The 11,897-nt window shown below is 35.9% G+C and overlaps 1 pseudogene; it reads right to left on the bottom strand.

Annotated features, from left to right (window-relative positions):
- LOC107687340 (disabled homolog 1-like) overlaps nt 1–11,897 on the bottom strand; it is a 214,045-nt pseudogene that overhangs the window by 76,089 nt on the left and 126,059 nt on the right.

Below are 11,897 nucleotides of genomic sequence, written 5' to 3'. Positions count from 1 at the left end.
TCGAGCCGAGACCACCTCGTTCAGGCGATCTCGGACCGATTGTTTTGGCGCGGATCCTGGCGTGATTGCCGTGTTCACATATGACCAAACGAACCAAGCTAAGGGGGGAAACGCGCCAGGTTCCGAAACAACGAGCCAGGTGTGAAAGAACGCTTAGAGCACATTTGCTACAAAAATGAAATTCAGTTTCATAGCTGGCAACAAATATACAGTACAGACGTCTGACATGTGATAAAATGTCACTGCTGTAGTATATTCAGGGCAGGAATTTAAGACTGCCGTCACTTTAAGAGCTACCCGGATCCAATATACTGTTTCTTTCTCAGCTGTTTGCTTTCACTTAAGATCTAAATTACTGGGCTTAAGAGGATACTCGCAAAGACGGGCATTTTGACACATAACTATGTGTATTTGACCGTTTAAGCACAAGGAGCGAAAGTTTAGTCAATAATACGAGCAGGTGTGCGCCGCACGTATCAGGTAGAAACCGTTTTAACGCACACATTTACCAGAATGCCTTGAAATGATAAGCTTAGACTCCATCATGATGCGCTTCAATCAACGATTGATATATTTCTACCGGATTATCTCCCAACCCTTAAATGAATATAGTTTGTTCAAACACAAAAACAATATAAATCCAGTTAATAATCAAACTAACCTAAAATCTGCGTGGACGATGACACTGTTTTTATCTGCTCCGTGTGCCCGGTTCACAACTTCCACTCCATCATCAGCTTTAGTAAAATAACCTGATAGCTGGGAAATTTAAGAAGTCATATTTTTTATGTTGTTTGTATCTGAAGTTTTTCGTTTTTTGAGCCCCTCTCTTTTTTAGAATTGCTGACATGTTTACTTATTGAATGTTGTTCTTTGCGCGACCTTTTCCAGATTACTCCAGAACAAAGTGAATAGAGGTGAATGCAGACATACTGGGCAGCAATCACCTGATAGATACGTGCGCATATCGTTCAAAAGTCAAATATAGAATAAATGCATTTGATTGGTAAACCAAATTCAAACTTTACGTTTCAATCTCAAACGGTAATGCATGAACTTTACGGGAAAGCTCAACTAAATAACAGCGCTAATAAGTGGGGGGCGTGGTGGCTTTGGCGATCGGCGCTCCAGTCAATCTACTCCACAGCCAATCACGGGCCCCCTCCTTGCTCGGGCCCCGGGGCTTCAGCCCCGCCTAGCCCAATGGTTAAAACGGCCCTGAGTATATTCAGAGCTAAACCAACAGCAGCACAACATGATAAATGTTGTAGTGATGCAACTGTTGTCTGATAATTAAACATACACAGATACACACTCACAAAAGAGAGTAAAAGGTCATGGTGCTAATAGATCAGACGCATCAATGACAGATTAAAACCTTGTCATGTAGGTCACCTCATGGCGCCATGACAACAGAGCACACTGTGCTCACATACTAACCTCTCATTTATCACCGGCACTCATCGGTAAAACACAGAACCCTGAACAGAAATTCAGCAGCCACACTGGCAACAAGCTATTTTTGACAAGGTAAAAGGGTGTTGTTTAACATGACCATTGAATAATTTTAACCAAAGTATTTTGCAGACATTTCATGAAGACCCTAAAGAATCATACCAACTTGTAGAAAATGGACATCCGATTTCCCCTTTAAGTAAATGTAAAAAAGAACAAAAACATGACAATATCATCAAAAACAAATAATTACAACTGAATTAAAATGATAAATTATGCTATTTACATTTCTGTGAAATACTGTAAATAATAAATAAATAAAAAACACTGTGGGATTTGCTTCATCTTTTTTTTAAAAATAAGCTCCAAGCTGGTTTCAAACCAAAAGAGCTCAATGGCACTTCACAACAAGAAAGAAAGAGGCAAATCAATATCTGTCAAAAAGTGAACTCCTCTTTCAAACTCTCCTTCTGTGGAACAGCACTTAGGCATACGTGATCCGGTCTGATACTTCATAAATAAGCATCATTCCCTCCGTTTATAACTAGCTCAGGTGTGAATCACTAGCTGTTATTGCCATTTACTCTCCATCAAGATGGCGCAAGGCCCTGCAGATGGGTCTTGTAAAGCTACAGTCATTCTATTCTAAGAAGTCTGTTCAATTAGGCTTCTCTGATTTCCCCGGAGAGCGCTCCTCTCTTTAAAACGCATCATTAACACAGGCTTACCTCTCCCAAAGGATGGCTTCACCCACATCCGACGCAGAACAGACTCAAAGCAACCGCAAGCTAACACACACAAACCATCTTTTGCCATCGACCCAAACTTTTGAGGCCTAGAAGATGAGGGCCTCTTGAAGAGACTATAAACTAGATATCCACAAATATTGTATATTCCACTTTGATTTCTGAGTTATGTCTGTGAAACAACTGATACTTATTATTTTTGTGCAGACAGAAATGTTAAGGCCTGTACACATTTCATCCGGTCACAGACAGATGATGTGGTGCAATTACATGAAAGATTTTTTAACACTGGTTTATTGTGGTATAAATGAATATATTTCACACTGATGTACACTCTAGTAATTCTAACTGTATTTTTGCCATATAAATATTTTAAGAGCATTTCAGTTTCAAGAATTTGTTAGTCCCAAACAAACTTTCCCTTAAAGTGCCCCTATTATAGGTAATGAAAGGTTCATATTTTGGTTTTGGGAGTCCCCAACAACAGGTTGACATGCATGCAAGGTCAAAAAACACTTTCATTGTTTTATAATATGCATTTATTTTTTTACCTTACTTGCTCAACGACTCCCAAACGATTTGCTCAACGATTCATTTTTCCAAACCCGCTAATCTGCAGTGATTGGTCTGATTGGTCTCAGTTTCATTTCATCATGAGCCTGTAATGCCTGATAAAGCAGCGTTTGTGAGCGCAGTGCTGCTTTGTGTACAGCGTTACTGGGGAAATGGCTATTTTTACCGCTCCAAAAGCGGCACCTAGTGGCAAAGAATGAATTTGCATTTTCATTCAGACCAACGCGAAAAGACCAACAAGTGGGCAGGCAATATGCTAATGTTTCATGTTGACGTCAACATGAAATGGCTTGGAATTCGTTTTAAAAACAACTCGTTTCAATGATTCAGAGTCAACTCTTTCTTTTGAGAGACAATAACTTTATACACGGTGCACTTTCAGATTTAAAACTGTGCAGGATGTTTTCATTCACTTAGAGCTGTGTTACATACTGCAGGCAAGGTAATTTTCAAAAATCCATAATAGGGGCACTTTAAAACTGTACTTCTTACCCTAAACAATAACCAATAATATTTTTTGCAATATATTTGAATGCTTAGCTAGAATACCATTTATTATTGTGAATATGTATTTTTAATTACACATTGTGATATGAACAATCAGTCAGTAAACAGACTAAATAAAATTTCATAAACTAAAATATCTCACTGAGAGTTTGGGTTTCAACGTAGCCAACAATTGACTCACAGTTTAGTAAGGAAGTTAGTTGTGAACTTCAATTTCAATTCACTGACTTGTAACAATAACTATAACTATAATTTTTCAATAATCATTCTATGACAACAATTGGGAAATTCCACACCACAATAACGATACAGACGAACAATATTGTCGGAATCTCTTTCAAAACTATTTTTCCATCTTATAAACAATAAAAACATTGACATCCAATCAGAATCTACCTGTTTTTAATGAGCTTGAGCATTTAAAGCGACAGTACAACATAAAGTCAGCTTGAGTTTATAATGAACAGAACGTTATCATCCGTTGGTGTGAACGCTAATATAGTTATCGTTTTAGATGATATCTCATATTTATAGTTCTTAGTGTGAAAAGGCCTTTAGTCTGATTCAAATCACTAACTCACAAGCTAATTCAAGATCATCCTGTATAATGAATCCTTTTGACTGACTCAAAACCATTTCTTAAGAATCACCTGTGTTTGTTGTTGCAATTAGCTCTCCCACTGAAGTTTTTACTAATGCCAACTGCTTTATAGCACTTGCCACTGATCAATACATTGATGAAAGGAAAAGTAAAAAATGTCAACTAGATATTAGCTACAACATATCTCCAAAGTAATGAAAAACCCAAAATGTCCTTTTTGTAGATAAAACAAACAGAAACCAGGTTAGGCATCTGAGGATTTGTATTTGTGGCTCAGACACTTGCTTCAAAGGATCATGGGTAGTGACAGGACACAATTCCTCCCGCCCACCCCCGACTCTCAAGCACTCCCCTGACTCACCCCCGACTTCTCATCGAAGATCTTGATCCCTCCAAAGGACACAGTGAGAAAAACTTTCTGTTTGTGTTCTCCTTTAGACCGCGCAGAGGCTGCGATTCCCTGCAGACAAGAAGATGAAAACAGAAACATGAGGAAAAAAAAGAAAGAAATGAAGATAAAACAGAAACAGAGCAGGGAACGTCAGCTTTTGCTACTTGCTGCAATCCTTGGGGAGAATTAGCTGTTATGAAAAGAAATTGATTCATTTTCTCTCTGTTTTCAACAATTTTGGGCTTGGAGGTTCTGATATCCCTTACGAAAAAGAAGTTTATTCAAGTGTGCTATTAGTATACTTCTTTTAAACTAAAAAATAGGAAAGTATACTTTCAGTCTACTTTTTATGTACTTCTCAGAAATGTGCTTTATGTACTTCTCAGAAATATACTTAAAATTACATTTAAGTATACTTGACTTATTCTTAGAAAAAGTCTGAATTTATTTGAGCTATAGCCTACTTGTGCTCCGAGAATGTTTTCATTGTTATACGGTAGGGGGCGCTATTACACATCTTCTGTACAGAATTTCCAAAACACAGAAACAGCGAAGAAGAAACCGAAAAACAACAGATGCTTTCACACGTAATCTAACATGATCATCAGCCATAAAACAGCATCAAAATTGTGTAACGTTGTGGAATAAAACGTTGACCCATGAAGAGGAAATAACGATTGTCAAGCTTTTGGACTCCAACTACGTCGTAGTCTTTTTTCAGCTTTTTGTTTAAAATGTTGTTTATTTCTTTATTTTTTATTTATGAAACTTACCCACATTCAAATGTTTATAAAAAAAGAATGCATGAAGCTAGAATAAAATGTTTTTGTTTAGTAGTAGATACCCTGTTCTTTCTTTTGATGTTTTGTATGTTCAGATATTCATATAACAAAATATATACACATTCTTAAATAGGGACATAGTAGTATACTTAAAGTATGATGTAAATTTTACTTAAAGAACTTACGAGTATACTTGTAGTATAAAACTACTAAACTATTAGTTTACTGAGAATATACTTCAAAGTGTACTAAAGATGCTACAAGTATCTAATTAGTAAACTATCAGTATACCTTTAAGTTCACTTTTAGTATAGTTGCTGTACAAACTAAAAACATAGAGGTAAACTAGTTGTGTACTCAAAGTTTACTACTGTTATACTTAAAGTATACTTAAAAGTATACTTTTATACTAGAAAGTGGGCCAATTTAGTCCCAAGGAGTATTGAAATAGTACACTTACAAGTATACAACTAGTACACTGATATTTGTATACTTACTACATAAAGTATACTTAAAAATATACTTGAACTTTACTTAAATATACTTAATAAAATAAACTTAAAGTATACTTATTTTTGGTAAGGGATGACTGGTTCGGAGTGACTGGGGACATCCGATACTCTGTAATTACACCATTCTGCTGATCTTTCTCTACTGACGGTCATTCAGAAGTAAAAATATCAAACCATTCCCACTCAAAATTACATGTGCAACCCTCTCCAGTTCTTCTACTTGACTCTTCCCCAAAGGACCACACGAAAATGATAGACTGAGCTCATCTATGAAGAATGTTTACTGAGAATACACGAGAAAACACCAAACATACAAAATGCTGCTCATCCGATCACAAAACCGTCATGAAACTCAAGAGAAAATGGCTGACTTCACTCATTTTGCATCACTCATTTTGCATTAATAATTAACATAATAAAATTACATTATAGCATGAGCAAACATTTCAGCACAATTCATAATTAATTTCTTTACCCTCTTACATACGCATCATCCAAAACATGGCTTAAAATAATGTATCCTCATATAAACCATTGTTTTGAGAACAAAGAGCAAGAAAACTGCAAATTAAACTTGCATCACCGTGTGAACCACACACATAAATAATTGGCCAACACTCCAAAGTTTTGTCCCAATTTTGGAGTGTTTGGCTTTGTAATAGGTCATTCTACAGCAGATGCAAGGAATATAAAACATATAAATAATATTAATTTCTTTGGTATTATTGCTCGCATGCCAGCCAATAACTTTAAATTGTTATGTACAGTTATCAAGTAAAATACAAATTTAAAACAAGTCACTCAAAAAAATAAATGAATTAATAAAGATCCCATATGTGCTTTTGTTTTTTACACACATTCAAAATGCCACATATTAATATATGAAATTGTTTGAAAATTTGTTGGAAATTCATATTTGTTGGAAAAATATGAATTGTTTGACAGTGTAAATGCAGCCTATTTGTCTGTGTGAGAGAAAGACAAACGAGAGAGAATAATAGAAAGAAACTATTTTCTTGAACATTTAAGTCTATTGAATTATCAGCCAGAGACTGAAATGCTGACTGTTCACTTTTAAATTTAACACTTAAAAGCCCAATGTGGAGCAACAGCCCTTGAAGCTTTTTTTTTTTTTTTTCCCTCAGGGATCACTGCTTCTTTTGATGACTGGTGGATCGACCAAGATAGGCAAGAATGAATATAGGGCCAGTTAGACCAGTGCCCGGGGCCTCTGCCTACACTGAAAACAAAAATTCTATATTTTACCATACCATACAGAACTTTATACGACTTCACTGGCCAACGGAGCAAACCAACCCCGTGACATCCCACACTGTGTATTGCAGGATGGAGGCGCCCTTATTCCAAAAGCTACAACAAAACATCCCTTTTTCCTTTGAAATGGTTACATTAATTGTGGTTGTTATATATTTTTTTTAATTATGGAAATCACTTTACTAAATAATGTAAACTTGACTGACTGTTTCACTTCCATTTTAAATTTACAGTAAAATAATAATAATAATAATAATTCACTAATATAATATTGATTTACCAACCTACTGAAGTAGTACTAAAATCTATATTGTACCTGTTATGACAACCACTAAAAAACATAGATGGTAATTAGAAAAGGTATGCATATGTAGAATCAAAGCTTTTCCACAAGCCAAAGTATACTAATATTTAGAAAGAATATACATTACCACCACTGTATATAGCAAGGGAACTAATCATTAACTAATTAACAGGTTTTTACAGTAGCATTTTTATAATATTTTACCATTAAAATTACAATATTTTTTTACAATATACGAAGGGCAGCAATCTGAAAGGCTCATAATTACCCGGCAGAAAGCACTGCAAATATAATATTTAGTCAACAGCAATTGAATAAAACACGAAAACAAAATAACATTATTAAATTACAAATAAATGAAGGTGACTTTTAGTTCTTAGTATATTAACACATTTTTGAATGTATGAGTACATTTTGCACTTTTAATAAACCAAATAGCAATGCATTTTATTTTGTAATACACAGACATGCTTTATCTGTACTGTTCACCCACACACAATTCACACCGGACACAATTCATTTTCAACAAGAGGGGTAGAATGAATGGAAAGCACCATCCTTCTGTAACACTGCTGCGAATGAGCGATAGAGAAGCTGAGAGCGGTATGAAGAAAGAAGTGCCACCCCAGATGGTTGTGCACCGCCTTTTCAGAATCAGTCACTGTGATGAGAAATATCACACTTCAGACCAAAATCAGCTTACATTTTTTTCACTCGTTCTGTATATTTTCATAAACCACTTGTCAAGTCAGATTTGCAAAATGTAAAACTGCAATTATGATCAATCAAAAGCCAAAACTTGTTCTGAAATAAAGCTTGCTTTGTATATCCAACCCATTCCAAGGTGCGTGTTTGGGCATTTCTCCAAACAGCTGGAGTCCTCAAGTCTTCCAGGACCATAATACGTCCTTGCCAATCAGTTGAGCCTGTTTCTTGATCGTCCTTCCGATTGCGCAGGGAGCATCATCCGTCATGATCAGCTCTGACATTTCAAACTCAGAAGTGGGAGTGTGTGCATACGTGTTGCTGGAGTGAAGAAAAGATGCAGACGTGAAATATAAGATGTGAATCTCTTTTTGCAGTCCGGTGCGCCTGGGGAAGGCCAGAGCAGAGCTTCCTCTGTAGGAGAAGCTGGACAGACGCTTAAGGAAGTTTTGATAGCACTATGTGGGCTGGGCTGATTATCAAGGGAGGATGGGGATTATATGAAAAGACTCAAGTCAAACTGTTGTTTAAACTCTTCTTACCTACAGCGTGATGAACAGAGAGACATAAAAAGTGTGAGAGAGGAATAAGAGATTAAAAATGACACTATGGGACTAATTTGTTTGCTAAGGAGTGGACAACTGTGGGAATATGAGTATAGATTATGTGTCTGGATGAGTGAGAGGTAAACAGTTCTGATCAATAACAGTCTGGACATTCCAATCAGACCAACATGCAAATCAGACGGCAAAATCATCCTCTCTCTCCAACACACTAAGAAACCAATCTAAACGCTGTTGAAAAGGGTGCGATGTATAGCGAACATACAATAAGACACTGATTTTCGGAGGCATCAAGACAGTGTGTATCAATGTCTATTTATGTGTATCAGGGGCATACATGCATGCACAAATAGAGCAACCCACATACACATGGTAGTGTGACCACTGGTGTTCACATGGCTCATTACCCAATCTAATGGATGTGGCTTATTTATTCAACCGACCGAAGCTACACCTTTATGTAGCTAATTAAATGAGGATTGCCAAAAACCTTTATCATATTGTTTTTAAATAAAGTTAATTATAAATATTACTGCAATTTAAACCCTAAAACTACACCTAAAAGAAAAAACATTTGCATTTTTGAAAATTAACAAAAATATTAATTATTTTATATGTTAATTCTTTTTCTGCATTTTTTCCAAAGACGTGCCTGGACTTCCCAAAAGGGAGATTTTATATTGATCTGTAACATGGGGTTTGGTGTTTGGGTTTTGTTTCATGTTCATGTTTTCAATGACATTTTGAGCGTTTGGGCTGCACACTGCGGTCCAGAGTCCTCTCCTATCCACGAGTCTGCTCCTGAGGCCTCTCCTGTCCACGAGTCCGCTCCAGAGGACTCTTCTGTCCATGAATCTGCCTCAGAGGCCTCTCCTGTCTATGAATCTTCCCCAGTGCCCTCTCCTGCCTATGAGTCTGTCCCTGAGGCCTTTCCTATCCATGAGTCTGCAACCAGGGCCTTTCCTGTGCATGAATCCGCTGCAGAACCTCTAGAGGTCGTCCTGTATTGATGTTGTAACCTGCTGTCGGTGAGTCTAGTCTGTTCATGCCTCGTCAAGTCTGTTCATGCCTAGTCAAATCAAGTCACGGATTAATGTTTGGATCACACTGTAAATAAACTGCACTTGGGTTCTCACTTTAACTCGCCTTCAGTGGACTGAATCGTTACATGATCTTAACAAATATTTTCAATAAAAGTGTGAAATACATAAGCAAAAAATGAATAAATATATACACCCTGCAACATATTCATCATAATTATTATTATTTTTTTTTATTATGTAATCAGATTCCAAAAATTACTCCAGTTACTTTTTTGATTACATAATTACCTATTCACAAAATAACAGTAAGATTTTGTAAAAATGTACAAATAAAATAAATGTAAAAAAAAAAAAAAAAAAAGATTATCCCTAATTCTTCTTTCACCTTTTACATTTCCCTTTTTAAATTCACATTTTCTTTTTATATGTAACGCAGGGATTACCAAACTTTTTTTTTCAGCCAAACCTCTTTCACATAATATATTTACTTGAAGTATCCTTATGATTTTAAGGCAATAAGTTAATAATCAAGTAACGCATTTGCATGTTTGCAGTTCTCTGACATTGGTTAATTGTCACATTATATTGTTATTAAAAAAATACTTTAATATTACTTTTGTATGATTTAATTAATTATTAGCCTTTCATTAAACTCATGAACCTCAGTTTGGAAAGCCTTGACGTAATGTTTAATGCACTTTATGTTGGTAATAACAATGAATGGAATATATTTTCTTTCTCTTTGTATTTTTATATCAATATGGTACAAGATTATCCTATTTAAGTCAATGCGTTAAACAACTTAGGTTAGAAGTAACCTAAAAGTAATCAATAAGTAGTTTGATTACATTACTGAAAATGGACTGAAAATGGATTACGGATTACGTTACTAACTACAATTTTTGTCACGTAATCTGGAATCAGTAACAGTAACCATATAAAAAAGCAACCAACACACACACACCTTGAGTTTCATCATTGAGTCCTGACAGAGTTTGTCTCCTCTTGCGGCAGTGACCTCATCTATCCCGATGAGCTTGGCCTTGTAGCGAACACCATCCCCCTTAAAACGCTTTATCAGAGCTGCTTCACTGCGGTCCTGCCCTGGAGAAAGAAAAAAAGAGAGCGAGATAGATGAAGCATACAGTCATTTGATGAATTTTGCATATCTGCAGCACATCTCCTCCTCCCTCTATCCACTATCATCTCAAAATGCCATTACTTTTCCCGCGATCAGCACAATCTGGACCTTGCAGCTGACAAAAATACCAAGCGATATTCTAATAACCTGTATTTATCCCAGCCCACATCCTCATATTTATAGCACTGTGTTCTGTTTGAGCAGTTAGATCTTTAATCTCAGTCTAGTTGTTGAGGTCCAGCTGGAGCTTGTCTGCATGAGCCTGCGGGGTTGTTCGAAGCCGGGGGGGGTTTAAAATCAACCCAGAGCTTTGAAAACCCTCCCTAACCCCCAGATGCCCCACATTTGGTGCCATATTCGCAGCTCAGAATGAAGGTCAAGACTGCTGCATGTGTGTGGCTGTAATTGCAGGTATGTCATGCCCGAGGCATGATGGGGAAAGGTTGGTTTCTAAGTAACAATGCTGTGTCCAGGTCTGGTGTGAGGTGATAGGAGGGATGAAAGCTGAATAGTTTTTGAGCTCTCACATCAAAGTGGACGTCTATCAACCAATCATGGCTTAGAAAGATCAAGTGTTTCATCCCACACCTTCATCACAAAGCCTATAACTGGATAACTGGACTGGCCAATCGATGAGCCTCCAAGGATGTAGACCAATTAACTGTCTCACGCTCAGTGAAGCAAAGACAAACAGACCCAATTAGGTTTGAGCCTGCAGTTTGCCCAGGTGAAAAAGACGTAGTATTAAATGTATTAAAAATATACTTGAAATTCAAGTAGTATGTTTATAATACATTTGTATTCCCAACATGCTTATTTGAAGTGCAATAAAAATATACTGAATTACATTTTAATATATTTCTAAAAAGTATACTAGAAGTACTTTTGTATTAAATATATGCTTAGTTATACTTCTAATAAATATGCTAAACGGAAGCATACTTTTAATGTATTTATAAAAAGTATACTAGAAATACTTTGGTAATAAATATATGCTTAGTTACACTTTTAAGGAATATGCTAAACACAAGCACACTATTAGTATATTTCTAAAAAGTATAGTAGAAATACTATGTTAATAAATATATTTTTAGTTACACCTTTAAGGGATATACTAAACACAAGCATACTTTTAGTGACTTTTTAGTGTATTTACAGAAAACATACTTATGTTACCATTACTTAAAGTATATTTTATGTCTACTTTGTGTAAGAACATAACAAAATTATTACACTTTTAGTGGGTTTTTAATGTACTTTATATTGCAGTAGACCTACACATGGTTATATTTTAAATAT

The sequence above is a fragment of the Sinocyclocheilus anshuiensis genome, unplaced genomic scaffold (assembly GCF_001515605.1).
Source record: "Sinocyclocheilus anshuiensis isolate Anshui unplaced genomic scaffold, SAMN03320099.WGS_v1.1 scaffold1661, whole genome shotgun sequence".
In the NCBI taxonomy this organism is placed as follows: Eukaryota; Metazoa; Chordata; class Actinopteri; order Cypriniformes; family Cyprinidae; genus Sinocyclocheilus; species Sinocyclocheilus anshuiensis.
This window is presented reverse-complemented; position numbering and strand designations above follow the sequence as displayed.